The following is a 14,777-nucleotide window of genomic DNA, read 5'->3' as shown; positions in this document are numbered from 1 at the left end:
TATGTTTTTTTTTGTTTTGTTTTGTTATGTGTATTCTTTGCACTATACAACTGTTTCCATTCAGATATCCATGAGTTCCCACAATGAGCAAGTTATGCATAAAGCCCCCGTCACACTAGAGCGTATCTAGCCAACGAATGCCCAGCGGATCCGAAAATTTGGAGATACGCTCACATCCGCTGCTCATCGTTCGTGACCCGCTTGGCGTTCGCTGTATCCGCTAGCTGTTCGCAGAGATTCGCAGAGATCCGCCGGAGACAAATTTTGATTTTGGACATGTCCAAAATCTTGAGCGGATGACGAACGGAATGACAATACGCTTTGTGGTCGCTTAGCGCCCGCTGATTGAAAGTTGTGGTCGCTCTGCGTTCGCTTCTCATTCGTTCGCCGTTCGTCCAAATTCGCACAGCAAATCTGGACAGCACAGGTAGCATTTATCAGTTGGTCATCAGAAATGGAGGACGCTCAGAGATTTCAGATGCAATATCTTCTAGCTGTTCATCAACATGAGTATGACCTAAACCAGCTGGCAAATCGCCAAATACATCCAAGACAAGAGAAAACGGAGGAGAGGAAAACATCGAAGAACGATGTGGACCAGGGCCTGGATCCGACGACGAGGGCAGTTCGGGTTGTATAATTAGCTTCTCATCGAACTTCCGGGATATTAAAGTCCAGGCGTTTGCCTCTGGCTTTTTTTTTTTCGCTGAAGGTCCAGGCTAGGAACAGTTGGAGGCACCAGACGTAATGGAGGATGTTGGACTCCCCACATCATCGTCAACGTGATCATCAGAAGGAACACAGGAATCTTGAGGACTGTCGAGGGTAATGACATCAGCAGCACTTGGTGGTGACTTCTCCTTCCTTCTTTTGGGGGCCATTCTCACAATCACAACGTTACTCGACACTGTCACTACTCAAAATGATTTGGGAAAATGTGCGTCAGTCGAGATCCCTCACGTGACTGCCGCAGTATCGCTCTGCATATGTTGGGCATTCGCTCCTCATTCGCTTTGTCCGCTCAGCATCCGCTGGACGGACTGTACGCATTCGCTTTCATTCGCTACTTAATCCGCTCGGCTAGCATATGCTCATCATTCGTTAGGCGAACGTTCGAAAACGACGTTTTGCTTGCGGATTCGAGCGGATTCGAGCGTATCTGGACTTTGCCAAATTTTGCCCATCCGCTAGGCATTCGCTGATTTATACGCTGTAGTGTGACGGGGGCTTAAGGGACTGTACAGGTATATTAAAGGTAGGGAATCCCATTTGCATGCCTTAAATGAAGAGTTGTATAAAATTGAATACACAGTTACTGTGGTATGTTGAAGAGAGTATCATTTTAGAAACTCCCATAAAGTATTGAAAGTGGAAGTTAACATTTAGTACATTTTTATTGACCGTTAGATTTTGAATTGAATTTTTTTTCGGGGCTCACCGTAAATTCCAGTACATTACTAGGCTACCTTTGCAGACCCATGCACTGCATGTGTGTCCATCATGTATATTTTGTGAATAAAGTTCATCAAAACTTACAAACGTTTCTATATACATTCTTGCCACACACTGATATGTTATTACGTCAGCTCTTATACTTTTAGATTTGTGTTTATAGATGAAAAATACAGAAGACTGCAACAAAAAGGCTTAAGTGTGGCTGACACACAGAACTACTGAGTAGTTGAGTTTTGTGCATTATTCAAATTGTAGATAACTGTTGACTTCCAAATTTCTAAGCAGTGGCCTAAACAAGTCCCCTGAGGTTCATATTTAATGTTTTGCTGCATTTTGGGAGTTCTGTAAAAGGTATCCCCTACCTTTAAAGTAGAAGTCATTTGTGCAGGGAGGAAAGCATTTACAGTTTGTCACATGGTACCAGATTGCCTGACTGATTTTTATTTTATTCAAAGTCTTTCTCCCTGGTTTGCGTAATTATTTATGTGATGCATTTTTCTTTCCACACAGTCCATCCAATTTGCATAAATTGGAGCTATTTCTAGATTCTTGAAGTTATATTAATTTTGCTTCAAGCCGACCTAACTCAACATTATTGCAAAATGATCTTGGTAACTAGCTGCTCTGAGAATCAAATTCCCACAATCATGGCACAGTGACCAGCTATTATTGAAATTTTCATGCTGATGCAAAATCTGACAAATGTCTTTGTAGGGGATGTTTGAATACCAAGTGAACACAGAAAATATCTGTATGGTTATCTTTGTTAACCGTATATCCATCAGTCATTCTTTGAAAAAAAAGTTCTTTGTGTCTCTTTCTTACTATTGTGGAACAAACTTCCAAATAAAACAGGAGATGTCTGAACAGCCAGTGAAAGCAATGAATATCAATATGGATATCTGGGTTTTCCATTCGGCTAACCTCGTCTCCATCCACTTTCCACCGTCCAGTCCCTGACTTGATGGAATGTCACGCTTGGTTTCTCCTTCAGTAGATGCTTGACCTCCCTCCTCAAGACATGGTCACGCAGGCTTTCCTAAAATTGCTCCTTGTACATTAGGAGCACCCTCTTTCTCTTCCACATGGGCACTAAGGGGAAGGAAGGTATAGGCATATTATGTGACAGATTCTTCACTCCTCTGGGTCCTGGCATGAATTTCTTGAAGCAGTTGGCTGCTTGAAAGCAGATTCCCAAATGCATCCTCTGGGACATCAAGATTCGCCTCTGCATCTTTCTGATCCTTGGTCAGTTGAAGTCCCACCTCCTGCCCTGCTATACCCTTTCTAGATGGGCGTTGACGTAGTGAAGGGCGCCCTCCTTCTGAAGTCTCCCCAGCTTTATACCAGCACGTATGCCTTCATCAAAATCCATCACTGATGTCCTGTCCCGAGTCGTCAAGTGGCCTGATTCTTTTTTTTTTTGTTTTTTTTTTTTTTTTGTTTTTTTTTTTTACTCCTTGGGTTGAAAGCACACTTTCCTGCTTCACAGCTCTGCTGTTAGTCTCTCCAGTCTCTCCTGCAAATTCTCCAAGGTTGCCATCTTCCTACCCTCTTGTGTGTCTTATTCAACAAGAATACATTCCTGAGCCAAGCCAACAGAATTTTCATTTGCGATTGAAAAGCTGTACCCCATTGATACTGCCAAATATAAGGGTATGCAAATCATTGACAGCCTGACAAAGTGGAGTGAAAAAAAGTTGCTGTGGCTAGATTCAATAGCTGGGGCAAAGTTATGTGGCAGTCACTTTAGTACAAAGTAGGTGGCAGCTGTCTTGGGGTCAGTCTACTTCTAGGAGGGGTTACCAAGTGGCCGTTGGACAACTCAAGGGGGAAATTACCAATAAGATGGGGGAGGGGGGCTTGCTTTTTCTCTCCCAGTATTTAGGTGCTCACATCAGTATTCACTATCTCTTTAGTCAAAGATCTATTTTAAAGATAAATACCCTTCAGCTCAAAGCACATTTCCTCACTGTGCTATATAACCATCTGAAAAGAGCTCAAGTTCTTGTACTTGTTAATCAAGCAGCTGCAGATACTTGTACACCACGCCACTTCATTAGCTCCCCTTCCTGACATTCCTTCATTGTCCCCGCCGAACGAGTTCGAGCAGGGGACTATGAAACGGGCTCCCTACGTGTGTGTGTCCGTGCGTCCGTGTGTGCGTCCGTGTGTGATCAAAATGTTCAATTTGCTACTTCTCTGTCATTTATGAGCCAATTTTGATTCTGTTTGCTTTATATGATAGCACTACATGGGAGCTTTGAAACTTCTACACAGAATTTCAGTCGTGACCTTTGACCTTGACCTTTGACCTATATTGTACATTTTGCTACAAAATGCTACTCCTTCGCCATTTCTAACCCGATTTCGATTCCGTCTGCTTTATGTGATGGCACTAGGTTAATCAAGCAGCTGCAGATACTTGTACACCACGCCACTTCATTAGCTCCCCTTCCTGACATTCCTTCATTGTCCCCGCCGAACGAGTTCGAGCAGGGGACTATGAAACGGGCTCCCTACGTGTGTGTGTCCGTGCGTCCGTCCGTCCGTGCGTCCGTGTGTGCGTCCGTGTGTGATCAAAATGTTCAATTTGCTACTTCTCTGTCATTTATGAGCCAATTTTGATTCTGTTTGCTTTATATGATAGCACTACATGGGAGCTTTGAAACTTCTACACAGAATTTCAGTCGTGACCTTTGACCTTGACCTTTGACCTATATTGTACATTTTGCTACAAAATGCTACTCCTTCGCCATTTCTAACCCGATTTCGATTCCGTTTGCTTTATGTGATGGCACTAGGTGAGGGCTTCAAAACATCTACACAGAATTTTGACCTTTGACTTCTTTGACCTTTGACCTTGATTTTTGACCTATATTGTACATTTTGCTACAAAATGCTACTCCTTCGCCATTTCTAACCCGATTTTGATTCCGTTTGCTTTATGTGATGGCACTAGGTGAGGGCTTCAAAACTTCTACACAGAATTTTGACCTTTGACTTCTTTGACCTTTGACCTTGATTGTTGACTTATATTGCACATTTTGCTACAAAATGCTATTTCCGGCGGGGACATATATTACGCACCGCGTAATTTCTACTTTTCCTTGTTTTAAAGGAAACACCACACATCCTTGCTCGCTAGTTCATAGACGGTGAAGTTGTAATTGCTGAAACGGCGCTTGTAGAAGATTTCTGAACGGTTGCTCTTAGGCAGGTAGATCACTTGTAAGTCAAAGACTACAGAGACCAAAGTAGGATCAGTCAAAACTCTCTGCTGTACTGCTTCCTTGAGTTTTCTTACCTTTTCTTTCTGTGCAACATGCTTTGTGAAGTGCTGTTGTATGACTTGTGTTTCTTCTTGTGTTCCATGATTATAGGTTTTGCAGAGACTGCAGCAATCCCTCTTGGGAAAGTGAAATTTCAAATTCATTTCACCAAAAAAACATTCCGCTACAAAGATTCAGAAGCTGTGTCTTCTCCAGCATGTTCTTCAAGATACATCCTGTACATTGTTGGAATGTTCAGTTCTGATGATAGATACCGACAATGGTTCTTTGCTCTGCGGTAGTGACTTTCAGTCCAAGGGAAGAATTTATGTGTCTTGTAATGATTGCTTAGAGCTGAGCGACTCAAGCTTCCATTTTTCTCCTTCCTCATTCCTCGCCTCCAGTGACTCAACAGGGCATCTTCTTCAAAAACACAGTTCTCACTTGCCTATCACTTATCCCTGAGGTTGATAGGAACTTCTGGTTACAGACTTTCCACTTTTTCTAGGGGTCTCTTTGGTCAAGCAGATAGTAATTGTATTATAAAATGAGCCAGCATAATATTATTGTAGACACATTCACATCGAGATTCTTAATAAAAACAACTGTTGGGACAAGTGTGTAAGATCAGCACGCTGCTACATGTATCTTTGATAATTTACATGTGTAGTTTCATTGTTGCCTCAAATGTAATTTGATATGCTGTAAAGTCATGTCCGCTTGAGAAAGGACATGTGCAGCATAAGCGTACACTTCATACACACACTCTGAATCATGCCAGTGGTGACAGCTTCATACTACATATATTTCCATAAGCTTCATAGCACAATGAAATTATACATCAACTTATGGGTCAACAGCTTGTTGCATAATTCTGTCATGTTTTACAATCCATTCTTTGCACTAATTTCCTTGCTGGCACACCATGTAAAAGACAAGAACAATGTTATAATCATGTTCTTCTACTTTGATTTGCTACTAGATTGTACATCAGCTTTTCATTCAAATAGATACAGCGTCTCCATAGAACTGACACTACATTAATTCCTCAGCGTACTTTGTACACATACAAGCTGAATCATACCTGTATGATGTACTTTTTATACAGTGGTGCCTTGGTAGCATGATATTCTTTCAAGAATTTCTTCCCTTCAACAAGTGCTATACTTTTGACCCTTTTTCGCCTCCACAGATCAGTGTACTTCTTCTTTACACTTTGTGAAAGAGTTTTGAATTCTTTGGCACACTTTCCAACATGCTTGCCATGTTCACGAAAAGACATCTTTTCATGTTTCTCAAGCTCCTTTCGTTTACAGTTTGCATAAAATAAGGCAGCATTACGCTCTACTTTAACTGCTGCAAAGGCAGGGTTGGATTTTCCTTTTCTCACTTTAAGTAAGCTGATCATTCTTGGTACTTTCCTGAAATATTGCACATTCCGAGTTTGCTCTTGTGTTACACAGAGACTCCAACCCAAAGCACCTTCTGATCTGGAGATTCTCCCGCCTGAAACCCCTAGCAAACGTGAGACTCCAACTTGATGTGTGCGAAGCGCAAAGTTCCTAGGGTTCTAGATGCTCTCTTGTGCTATCTAAGGCTTATTTTTTCAACATACGATAGAAATAAGTAAGAAATCCCTTCCAACGGGAGACAAAGAGCCAGGGCGGGAGAAATTAGATCTCAAACGGGAGAACGGGAGATTTTGCAAAAATGGGTTTTCGGCGGGAGATCTCCCGTCGAAAACGGGAGAGTTGGAGTCTCTGGTTACCTTGCCAAGAAGGGTACTCATGTCAACTGCAAATTCTACACAGCTGTGTAACTTACTATCAGGAATACATTTAAACACAAAGGAATAATCAAGGAAGGGGATGTCTCCATCTGTGTCCTTCTTGTACAACTTCAGGTAGTTTTTTCGTCTTCATTGTAGATGCAGCATTAACAAGAACAGTGTACACTTTCGTAGAATGTCCTTTTGTTCTGCCTGGCAAATCCTTTCGAACACTTCCCTCAAGACTTTTAAAGGGGCCCTGAAATCCAAATGCATGTTGATTTGTGGCATGTTGATTTGTGTTGATTTATGATACCCTCAGCATCACTTTTGCGGTGAAATGAATATCTAGAAACAATCCATATATTCTTAACAATTTTTTCTTCTCTTTTTCTTCAGATTACCTGGGAACGCCCACAAAAAATCCTTCCAAACCAATATTCTTGAGATGACCTCATCTGTCAATCATTGCTAAAGTACTGAAATGTTTAACAAAAGACCTTGGGATGCACCTTCCTCTCGACTCAGCATAACTTGCATGTTTCTGTGATATTAATGTGACTAACAAAAGACATGGCTAGGGAACATGCAAGTTATGCTGAGTCGAGGGCAAGGTGCATTCCAATGTCTTTTATTAAACATTTCAGTACCTTAGCAATGATTGACAGAAGAGGTCATCTCAAGAATATTGGTTTGGAGGGATTTTTTGTGGGCATTCCCAAGTAATCTGAAGAAAAAAAATCATTAAAAATATATGGAATGTTTCTAGATATTTGTTTCAATGCAAAAGTGATGTTGAGGGTATCATAAATCAACCCAAATCAACATACATTTGGATTTCAGGGCCCCTTTAATTTTGTCTTGCAAAGAATGCTGTATCCTTTTTTGCCCTTTCTTTGCAGGCACAGTACCCACCAAAACAAACAATGCCCCCCTAAAAACATTGTGTTCTGCAGTCTCTGCATGCATGATATGCTGCATGAAGATGTCTGATTATATCATCATTACTTCTGTGCTCTTGCTCAGAGACAGGATTCAACAACCACGACAACAACCAGGACAGTATGACTGAATTTTACAAGCTGCATTGCACTGCTTTAATGTATGTTTAAACTCGGCGCTTGATTCTGTCACACTTTATATCAAATACAGTTCGACCTCGATTATCTGGCCATGTCGGGACCGGCGCTCATTTGGATAAGCGAATTGGCCGGATATGGGATACACAATGTTAGTGTATGTAGCTGCCGTCCAAGCTGCCGTCCCAGTGCACTGGCAGCTAGGCAGGTAGCGTACCCTGCAACGGTGGTGTAATCTATGCTAGCCTGTGCAAAATTGTACACGTGAACGCGAACGTGTCCGGATAATAGAGATTTCCGGATAAAAGGAGGCCGGATAATCGAAGTTTAACTGTAAGAAAGTCTTCTAAACATGGAGGCCAAGAAGGAATGCTGTGGATCAGTTCGCAGCCTGCCACCATGGCGTGTAGTGTGCTGATAGAAATATAATGAATGACAATTATTCAAATGCTCACCAGCTTCACACTGAATTCTTCTCAAAAGAAATAAGTATCGTGCATAATCTAAAAACGTCATCATGTATAGTATCAAATTTTAGTGTAGCGACTGCAAAACAGTTTATAGAAGCACTCAGCATGTTCCTTATAGGTTTGCTTGGTTGCATCACTGTATTCCCATTTGTAATCCTCTGACTTCAGGGAACCCTCTTGTCTGCCAGTTGAAAGCACTGGGTCAGGTTCTAACCGCAAAATATTATACATTGTATACAGATTCTCCCAAAGTCTCTTCACAACATCCAGTTCAGTAATTCTACCATCAAGAAAATACTGATGAATTAGTGTCTGTGTATTTTGTGGCAACTCACAAGTAGGTACAACATAATGTTTCCTGCCCAGCAGGTGGAGGACTAATGATGCCCGAAGCATGGTCCTTGTTGATGAAGTCACTCTTGTGACAGCGTGGATTTCTGTACACAAGCAGAGATGCTGATTTCCTGAGATTTGAAGGATAATGCTCTGAACTTCGCAGGTTCCAAGCAAAGATTGGCACATTTGAAAGGGAGTGAAGCTCTGACGTACATACATAATCCTCCCCCTGTGCCCCTCTTAGCATTGCCTCCAAGTCTGTCAACTCTTTCTAGATGAAACTCTGGGATATGGCTCTGCTTGACTTGTGTCTAGAAGAAAGCCATGTTTCTGTCTAACATATTGCATTGCATCTCTTGTACAAGTGGAAGAGCAAGCAAGTCTCTCTGGTGTGCTGTGAGTGAGCGAATGTTGTGAACTGCACAGAGATGAGTTGAGCGTTGCTCATATGAAGCAGAATGGCATCATATTGTATCTCCAAGAGCATGTCTTTTTTCATTCGTGACATCTCTGATTTCACTCTGGCACTTGCGTTTATCTTGCCTGCATTCATGTTCAACAAGTGCAATCCATTTATGCTTGGCACACAACTTAGTGTAACATAGCATTGGCCATCTCCAAATCTTCTTTCCAGTGACACCACAATATCATTCACTGTAAGTCCTTGTACTTTATGAATTGTGGTTGCCCAGCATAGTGTAAGGGGGAGCTGCTACCGCAGTATCTCCATTTCCTGTTCCACGCTCCGAAACAGAAAACTTTGGCTCAAAAGCTGTGATTGGAACTGCACTCGAATGCGTACTTTGGTCTTGCGTCTGTTCAGCAACTGATGCATTGTCAGACTGAGCCTCACTGTAGTCAGCATGAGTTATGCCATCTTTATGTAGTACACTGTCTATTGTGTTTTCATACTCACACTGATCAAGAGCGTCTTTCACCTTTTGCATGATTTGTTTTGCTGATTCTATATACAGTGTATGTTTTTTCTTCTGTGCATCATCTGTAGAGGGTGTGTCAGCCACAACAGTATTGGGGCAATTGGCCGTGGGTAGTGAAACCTACAAGCCTGTCCTGCCTTTCTACATGAAGCTGAATGTGTGTGTCTCTGCAGAGTGGAAACCAGGCTGTGCATTAATTTTGTTCATCATCATCCTCATCTGGAAGTGAACATGTGACATGCTCATCAATAAATGCACATACACGTAACACTTCCTCTGAATCATTGTGACTTGGAACATTATCAACCCAGAGAACACAGTGTAGGGGCAGTGATTTTCCGTTTCAAAAAATTGCCTTTTCCGTTTCAGAAAATCATGAATTCCGTTTCAACATGGTGAAAAAACGGAAATTCCGTTTTCCCATATGAATTGTACACACAAAAAATGCAAATTCCGTTTACATGTATTTGCATGCAAAAATGAACAAAAATTAAATGATTGCTATTTGAAGTTTGTGTACCTGTGTAATCGCGTATACATTCATACATGTTATGCATAGTGTATACCTGATGATTTCCAACCTCTGTACCACACACCCATGAAGACAAATGAAATGAAACATCAGGATTACAATTGATTTATTTCGACTGTCAAAACATGCACAGGGATCTCACTGAACTTTTTTCCTTGGTTGCCAGCCGGGCAACCTATAGAGTTTTTTAGGTTGCCAAAGGGTGGTTTAGGTTGCCAAATGGCGGTTTAGGCTGCCACAGTGATAATGTTCGAAGAGTATTGCGTAATGTGTAAATCCACGAGGTTAATTATGGCGATGATAAAGAGGGCTGTTTACACTGCTGTTTACACGACTGTTTACACTGCTGTCTACAAATTAAAAAAAAAATATATACAAAGTGAAATAAGTCTCTGAGTCTCAACTAGTGACTTACTAGTCAAGTGTTTTCATTCCTTTAGAAGCTGCAAACAGAATACATGATAATCAGTTTAATAAGCAGTGTTGATCAAAACTTCAGCACTAAAAGAACAATCAATCTATCTAAATCTTTCTTCAGTCAATACATTGTAATCCAGTTAATCATGCAGTGGGACATTACATATTTGTGTATCACTATCAAAGCCTGGCCTGCAGTATCAACAACTATCATTATGTCCTCTTTCTTGACTTGCTAGTCAAGTGACTTATTACTGTCTAGTCAAGTCTTTTTATTCCTTCAGAAGGTCTAAACAGATAAAAAATTTCAGCACTAAAGGAACAATCAATTTATCTTTCTTCAGTCAATAATCCAGACAAGAAACTAGCACTCATTTCACTCTGATCTTTCCTCACTCTGGCCTCGGGTCCCCCCCCCCCCCCCAAAAAAAAAAAAGAACAAACAAACAAACAAACAAACAAACAAACAAAACAAAAACAAAAAAACAAAGAAAAAAACCCGAGGAAACACACACACACACACACATTGCAACACAACAAAAACCTCTCCCCTACACCTTCCCGATTTCCGTGTTTCTGTCAGGTGAAACGATATGTTCAAATACAAGAATAAAACAACAGTAGATATTGATTGAAATTCGACACCCATTCATGCCAGCCAGGCCAGGCTGCCATGTAACTTCAAAGCACATTCCGACAGCTGGCTGGCAAACCACATGGCAGAGGAATTTGCGCGCGCGTGTAGATTGCTCGACTGGAGGAGGGAGGGCCTGGGAACAGCCCCTTGGTGATTAGTCTGTGAGTTATCAATAGCAGACCTTTTGAACAATTGCAAACGTCATGATACTATTTTGTCTTCCTTTTGGACTGAAAGAAAAACATCAAAAAGACGAGTTGAGTGTCACAAATTTTTACATAGCCATGCAAAAAGATTACTACACTCATGTCATGGCAAAAAATGAATCAATATTCCAAGACAAATACAAAGCAGCCTCGGGTACCTATAGACGGTGACATCGAGACGCCATGCATTCAACCATGCACGTTGTTGGGGAGCAACATGTTGGAGTTGGCAGGGAGAGGTGATCCTTGAGTTTGTGAGAACTTCCCGATACTCAGTGACAACACGATTGTGACAATCTCAAAACAAAGCTGATCCTTGTGGTCTCACGCCCAGCAAATCTGCGTGCTACTTCTAAATTCGAAGGAACTTTATCTCTGATCTGTTGAGTTGTTTTTGCTGATTCTTAGGAACTTTTCATGCCTGAAGTTCAAATGGATGGTTGCCAAAAATTTCATGATTCACAAAGCTTCAGAATTTACTGAAACATTGCCTACTATATTCATATGAAATGTCAAATTTAGAGGGTACAAATCAATGTGGACGATCATCCACATCTCATATTTCAAATGCAATTAGACAATATTTCAGTAATTTATTTTAGACTGTTGATGCTGCAGTAAAAACATCAGAAATTTCATATGAACTTGAAAGTGTTAGGATGAAGACAAAAAAAAAAATTTCGGCAGAAAACAAATACAAGTCTTTTTTTATTGTCACTGGTAGTCACACTTGTGTTTAACAGATTGATAAATCAATAGGTATTATAGTATTGTATTACACATAGTTACAATCTCATAAAAAATGTGACATTCAAACACCTAAATTAAGCTCATCAAATATCGCAGGTGAGTGAATAAAGAAATATAAAATCATTACATTTGTAATCCTGGGTCTTCGCCCTGGGGCTTCGACTTGAGCTATCTTTAATTACCGGTAAACATTCTTTCCCTGTTCATCTCCAACACCCCAGACAGTTCATGACCTCCAAGAATGCGCCAATACGCGCGGTTTCTTCTGTTGAATGGTCTCTCTCTCTCCACCCCTCCCCATTCCCCAGTCTGGCACCTTGGCATCGTGGGATTTTTCTATTTTTCTGCGTGAAGTTGGTGTTCACATCATGCATTGTGCTCTATACACACGACATGTGGAGCAGGCAGGCATAGCAAGTCACCACTCGACTCACCTGCTGGCAGCTTACCGCGAGCAGAAAACAGCAGTTTCTTCTGTTGCCGCTACTTTGACTGCCAAAATACTGGCTTTATCATCACACATTATTCGGCGAGACACACATTGTGTTTTGGAATATAAATGGACTTTCAGTTGGTGTTGGATTGAGTAAGTGTTCGACAGTTATTCAAGTCTCCGCAGTCTGTGAATATCGTGGACATGTAATAATGATTAATTTGCAGCTTCTGTTGGATTTATTTTTACTTTTATGTGTTTTATTTTGTTGAAAAGTGATTTTCCGTGATTTTCCGTGTGGATTACTTTTTCCGTTTCAAATGGCCGTTTCCGCGTTTTCCGTCCGTTTTCCGCGATCGCGGAAAATCACTGTCCCTAACAGTGGGCGTGTGGACTGCCACGTTGTTCGAATTCAATCCGCCACATGTCGTTTGACACTTTTCCCAGAGGCTGAGCTTCAGATAAGATCACATCTTTGAACGGGCATTGCAATCTATGATCAAAGTGTCGAGCAGCAGTCACTGGATTTGATGCCAGGAGGGTGCACTTTTCATTCCATGTCATCCCTAGTATTTGTTCTTTAGTCTTTTTTTTTTTTGCCTTGCTGTAGTTCGATAACTTATTAAGGAGTCTTCCCACCTTAAAGGCCGTGTCACACCTTTCCGAGCAAGCTAAGCGGGCTTGTTGCGAGGAGGGATTTTCCAGCACGCAGGAGAATTTTTCGCGGGCGGACAAGAATGTTTGCGAGTTTCGCACTTGTTTCTTACCTGTTAGACACGTGCTACTTACCTTCTACTTGCGTGTATTCCGTGTGACCTGCGTGAGAGCTTTGAAGCCGATCCGTTTTTTGTTACGAGCGACTGACGGTACTGAGAAGTACCTGCGCTGGAGTTGCCTGCGAGGTGCTGCCGGTGTTCTACGTGTACCTCTTCACGCGAATCCCCACGACTCACTCGGAACAAGTTTTGAGCATACTCAAGGTATGCTGTGGAAGCCAAATTATTTCAAATAATTCTAGTACATGTAACTACGTTATACAAATTGCATAAAATAATATCAAACAGGTTCCTCAGTTGACGAGAGCCACCTAACCACATTCCAATCAGATACCATACTCGAGAACTAAATCGCATCGCCATTCGTTCTATCCGAGAACAGTAAGGAGCTGGAACTCCGTGTCCTCGGAAATTGTTGCAGCGCCATCTGCGAGCATACCGTAACCGACTAACGGTCGATCACAGTAGTGGCTAGTCTGTTTATCGTAGTCCATCGCCTGCCGTATGCGAGTTCATTGCGAGCCGCCTTTGCAAAAGGCTCCTGGTTACGTGGCAACTACCGCTATCAAACATAATTATGTAATGATATAAAAATGCTCTTCCGTCTGTGGGCATAATGTCAGGCATCGTGCATTGATCGTAAACGCCCTTGTCTCCTGACATAAACACTTCGATTTCTTCCATCTTTCCCTTCACCATGATACCTTGTCACAAAATAGGTTTTAATTTTTTGTTTATTATTATTATTTATTTATTTATTTATTTATTTTTACATTTAAATTACTGAAACTGCACTGGTCTTACACTCGAGACACAGTGAACAGTTCCAGCCCGTTTATTTTCATATTTCACTTGACATCTATACATATACTAAACAAAAAAGCAAACAAACAAACAAACAAAAACAAAACAAAAAACAAACAAGCAAAATACAAAATATGATATAAAGCGGGTCATGACTGGAAAGTGTGTCAGCATACATACATGTACATAATTATAATTATGTACATAAAAGACAATTTTTTCATAACATGTGAAATATAATAGCAAATCTTGTAAACGCGGGTTCCAGGAAAAAATATCAATGTAAATTTGTTTTCTACTGGAGATAGGACACAAAGTACTAATGACCAAACTATTATGAAAGCTAAAATAGCAAGATACAAAGGGAAGAAAAGAAAGAAGAAACAAAACAAAAATTGTTATAACTGAATATCAGTATATTTTTATCAATTCAGTATAATAATGTTATCATATATACTGAATATCAATATATATATATATATATATATATATATATATATTTTATTTTATTTATTTTTTTTTTTCAGCGTGAGGAGCATTATGCCGGTATCCCCCTCCTGTCCATGGAATTGATCATGGGAAAGGACCACATGTCACGGATGGAAGAGAAATTCAATTAATTCACCTCATCTCTGCACGACCTATCATTGGATGATTGATTTGAATTGCATGGGCCTCATACCATCGAGTGCTCTACGTTATATAGCTATTAATTATTTGCGTTCATACTGGCTCGATGACAACACGTCTATGGGCTTTATCAGTTTTGATTCAACGTTGGCCACAATACCGAAGCCACGGAGCCATCACGCTTCCTGCAAATCTGTTGCACAACTGCATGGCGGATTGCATCTACATAAAGGTACATACATCGGTGACACGTAGAAACCATTTTCCCTCTCCA

The sequence above is a fragment of the Diadema setosum genome, chromosome 8 (genome assembly GCF_964275005.1).
Source record: "Diadema setosum chromosome 8, eeDiaSeto1, whole genome shotgun sequence".
Taxonomy (NCBI): Eukaryota; Metazoa; Echinodermata; class Echinoidea; order Diadematoida; family Diadematidae; genus Diadema; species Diadema setosum.
Note: the sequence above shows the minus strand (reverse complement) of the source record.